This window comes from Lathyrus oleraceus, chromosome 5 (assembly GCF_024323335.1).
Source record: "Lathyrus oleraceus cultivar Zhongwan6 chromosome 5, CAAS_Psat_ZW6_1.0, whole genome shotgun sequence".
NCBI lineage: Eukaryota > Viridiplantae > Streptophyta > Magnoliopsida > Fabales > Fabaceae > Lathyrus > Lathyrus oleraceus.
The window spans coordinates 166,490,190-166,495,345 of record NC_066583.1 but is presented as its reverse complement, the minus strand read 5'-3'; positions in this window follow the sequence as shown (position 1 = coordinate 166,495,345).

Here is a 5,156-nt window from a genome sequence, read left to right as displayed (position 1 = left end):
GCTGGATCACTGGAACACGATTCTCATGCTGAATCTTCGAAATGACCCTCAGGCTGGATCACTGGAACACGATTCTCAGGCTGAATCTTCAAAATGAACCTCAGGCCGGAACACTGGAACACGATTCTTAGGCTGAATCTTCGAAATGACCCTCAGGCTGGATTACTGGAAAACGATTCTCAGGCTGAATCTTCAAAACGACCCTCAGGTTGGATCACTCACGCTTGATCCTCTGGCTGGATCTCATGACCTTGGTTGTAAAGTAATTCTTCAGTCTGCTTGGAAGAACCTGTTTATCAGCTTATGTGTATGCTTGATATGATATGCATGCAAATGCAAATGTTATGCATGGTGTAAAAAGAAATCTGCTTGGGGAAGCAAACTCCGGTAGGGAACAGATCGCTGTATCAATCCTTGAATGCTCTGTGGGGAATGATCCGTCTGCCGGGACCAATGAGCCACCAAAAATAAATTGGCTGCTTGAAAAGTTGACCTTGCGGGGGGAGTATCAACTATGGAAACTTTGTTCGGCGAGGCTCTGTGAGGAGAGTCTGTGGGGAAAACACTTCCTGGGGAAATATCGTAGGAAACGACCTTTGCTGGGGATATGAACTTGCTAATCGCCCTCAAGCTGGGGATTAACAAATCTGTTAAAAATAATCTGCTGGGGAATGAGATGAACACTGGGAACACCACCCTCTCATCTGTTGGTTATGCAACCACTCCGCTATTGCTAGGAAGATACAGTCTGACACTGTCAACTCCGTTGGGGATATATAGTCTGGATACTGTCAACTCTGCTGGGGAACATGCTCTGCTGAGGAGAGACTTTGTCAACCGCTTGGGGATGAGGATTCATGACTTGGCATCCGGTTCCTGTGACCTGCAACCAAAAATACACGTATGCCTCGGGGGAATTACTCGGTTTGAATTCACCGTCCGGGATTAAGTACATTCAAAGCAATTTTAAATGTTTTCCTGTGCAAATCATCTGCAAAATCCACCATTATGTTCATATGCAATATGTTTTATCAAAAATTCAGACATTTTTGCAAACAAACTGATAAATGAAAAATAAAGAGGCTCTTTAACTGAATTATTCGACTCTTACTGGGGAGAAAATTTGTGCCAGGAATAGGCGAGGGTATCAGGAAGCTGATCCCTGAAAAGAGGTGATCGCTATAAAAAGAGAACTATCCTAATGGCAATGGGGATACGGGGTCCCACCGAGTTTCGACTCTGCTATGGCTCGTATGTCCTCAAGACGCTCTGCTCATCTTGCTTTCTGAAGTGGATGATTAGTCGATCTTTAACCTTCGAAGATTGCCGGATTGAATGAAACGGTGATATAACACTGATGAACTCAGATCACAGTCATTCGCTTATTCCCTAACTTTTGCCTGGATCGCCCCCTTTTCGGGTTTTCAATCCACCGGGATACCCATTTTTGCCTGAGCCGCCCTTTTGGGTTTTTGACTCACCGAGTGTACTCTTTTTTTATATCCCTAATTTTTGCCCGAACCTCTTTATTCTTTTTTTTTGGTTCGTCGGGATGCCCTTTTTTTGCCTGGACTATTCTTTTTATCGTCCAGCGGGTCTATTTTATGCGAAGTATTTTTTTTTAACTGCGTCTGAGTTAATAGGGGACGGGAATCCTTCGCCATCCATGGTTGTTAGCATCAAAGCTCCGCCATAAAAAATCCTTTTAACCACGTACGGACCCTCATAGTTCGGTGTCCATTTGCCCCTGTGATCTGTGTTGGGAGGAAGAAATCTTTTGAGTACCAATTCACCAACTTGATACCCCCGAGGGCGCACTTTCTGACCAAATGTTTTCTTCATTCGTCTCTGACCGAGATACGTCAATTCTGGGTACGTAGTTCCAGCATTGCACTGTAATCATCGAAGACAAGGTAAACAAAGCATCAGCAAATTGGTTTTCTTCAAAAGAAAGTCAACAATCTTCTCGTGTAGTCTCTGTAAGGAGCCAGATGAGGCTGAGGTGTATACCATTTCCCGTTGGTTTGATTGATGACCAAAGCTGAATCCCCGTATACATCTAGGGTTTTAATCTGTATATTGACGGCTTCCTCAAGTCTTAGGATACAAGCTTCGTATTCGGCTTCATTGTTGGTGCAGGGAAAAGTTATTCTGGCACCAAATGGCATATGAACCCCCTTCCGGTGTGATCAACACTACACCAACTCCGCGACCATTGACGTGGACCGCCCCATCAAACATCATAACCCATTTGGATTCAGGGTCAGGCCCCTCCTCCGGGAGTGGTTCCTCTCAATCTTTCGATTTGAGAAACATGATGTCCTCATCAGGAAAGTCAAACCTCATAGGTTGGTACTCATCAATCGGTTGCTTTGCAAGATAGTCTGACAAGACACTTCCCTTGATGGCTTTTTGTGAAGTGTATTGGATGTCATACTCTGTCAGTATCATTTGTCACCTAGTAACCTTTCCGGTAAGTGCTGGCTTTTCAAAAATATACTTGACTGGATCCATTTTTGATATCAATAGAGTCGTGTGAGTCAACATATACTGTCTTAGTCGGCGAGCAGCCCATGCCAAAGCGCGGCAAGTTTTCTCGAGTAATGAGTATCTTTGTTCACAGTCGGTAAACTTTTACTAAGGTAGTATATTGCATGCTCTTTTCGACCTGACTCGTCATGCTGACTGAGCACACAACCCATTGACCTTTCTAACACAGTCAAGTACATGATCAACGTTCTTTCCTCTCGGCCTGTAGACTTGCCCCGATCTTGATCTCTTTCTTGTCGTCTGCGGTACCGATGTTGACGGTCTCAATCACCTCCTGATAAGGTGTAATAGCTCGGTCCTCCTGTTTCAACAATCTGGCTAACCCTTCAGGCAATTCACAATCTTCCTCAACCCCTTCTTCGGCTTAATAGATAGGATTGTCGAAGTCATACTTGGCCATAGCAGTGTCGTTAGTAGTGAGATCCGGGTGGTCAGCTCTGCATGATGGAGGATCATGCTTTACCTTAGAATGAGAGATTTTTTTTTTGGAAAGAAAGAAAAAACGAAAAAAGAAACATTGCCATTTTTTTGTAAAAGTAGAAAAAAACTGAAAGAAAGAGAACACAAAATTGTTTGCAAAAGCCGTCCTTTATTGATGATAAAAATAATTGCGAAATGTAACTAAATGGGTGGCCCTACAAATGAGCCGTTACACCTTGGGCAAAGTGTAAGACTTTATTATGCATGTAATAAAGGAAAACAATAAAAATCACTCTTTCAGTAGAGTAACCCGGACGGTTTTTTCAGACGACCAATTGTCGAGCTTTTCTCTCGGGACACACGGGCGAATCCAGCTATCTAAGTCACAGTCGCTGTCAGCCTTGTCTTCATCTGCAGCATTGACGATGTGGGGAGAAACCAAACCCCCGCTGGAGAGAGTACCGGTTTCATTCTTCTGAGATCCCAGAGCATACCCCAATCCAAACTTGTCTTCTTTGATGACTGGCTCCACAAATTTGCCCCAGCCTTGGGCATTACCAGCTTTAACCACTTCGACAGCTTACTTGTATGAAGAGATAGAAGTCCCGACCTTCTCAAACTCAGGTGAAAAGACAGCTTCGGGCGCGACCTCATTGATGTTTATGGCTTCGAAGCCCTGACACAGCATCTCGTGCATCTCGCCGTCCATCTCTACATACTTAAATGTAGACAGGTGGCTAACAAAAATATCCTCTTCACCACAGACAGTGACGACCTGACCTTCTAGTTCATATTTGAGCTTCTGGTGGAGGGTAGAAGTAACAGCACCGGCAACATGAATCCAAGGCCGACCTAGCAGACAGTTGTAGGCGGGCTGGATATCCATCACATAAAAGGTGCTCTTGAACACCTGCGGTCCAATCTTAACTAGCAACTCAACTTCACCAAAGACAGGTCTCTTAGAGCCATCAAAAGCCCTCACAACTAAGTTACTTGGCCTCAGGATGGTGTCATCGCAATCCAACTTCATTAAGGCTTTCTTTGGAAGAACATTCAGAGAAGAGCCTGTATCAACCAAAACATGGGAAAGCATCACCCCTTTGCACTCCATTGTGATATGCAAGGCTTTGTTGTGATTCCTGCCCTCAGATGTCAGGTCATTATCGGTGAAACCTAGCCCCCGACTAGCGTTTACATTGGAAACTACCGACTCCAACTGGTTAACAGTTATTTCCGGTGGAACATAGGCCATATTCAGTACTTTTAACAAGGCTGCTCTGTGCGCCTCAGAGCACAACAATAGTGAGAGAATGGAGATCTTTGAGGGTGTCTGATTTAGCTGGTCGACTACCTTGTAGTCACTTTTCTTGATAATCCTCATAAACTCATCCACTTCCTTCTCGAATGCGGTCTTAGGAGGATCTTCCTCAGTAGTAACCTCTTCGGCGGCCATCTGTTTCCCTTTAGCCTTGGCAACTGCCTCGGCTTCAGTATTCGCGCGTAATGTTGATGGTACAAATAGGCGTCCACTGCGAGTGAAGCCACTAATCCCTCCAACATTGTCTACAGCGGAGCTACCAATGTGAATGTCTTCTTCGTTAACTTTCTGCCCCTGGCAGTAGATATCAGCCCCATAGTGCCACGGTGTAACACCTCAAAATTTGCCCTCCTCTCTTGGGACTAGCTTAACATATTGCATTGCATTTCTTAGGTCATTAGGCATTGCATGTTTGCATATCATGTGGCTACATTGAGCAAGTCATCCTCCTAGATCTTGATCAGAAGATAAAGAGGTTAAGGTGCAAGCTAGGGTTTCATTGAACTAATCACTAATCATCTGAGGGTTGGTGATTCAAATCAGGGTTTCATGGTTCCTCAAGGAGGGTTGAGCTTTATCTTGGTTGAAATGGTACATCATCATCATCATGGTCTTGTCATCACCAAGAGATTGATCAGATACCTTGAGATTAGGGTTTTGACCTCTGGTCAACCCTAATCAATTGTATTGGGTCAATCAGAGCTTGTGAAGGAGATGAGGTTTTCAATGGATATGGGGATCACCATGTGATTATATTGAGCTTATGGAAGCTAGGGTTTCATCATTGAGCCATTTCATCAGGAGTTTGAGGCTCAAGTTCATCAGTCAAGCTGAAATTCATCTATCAGTCAGAAAAGTCAACTGTGGT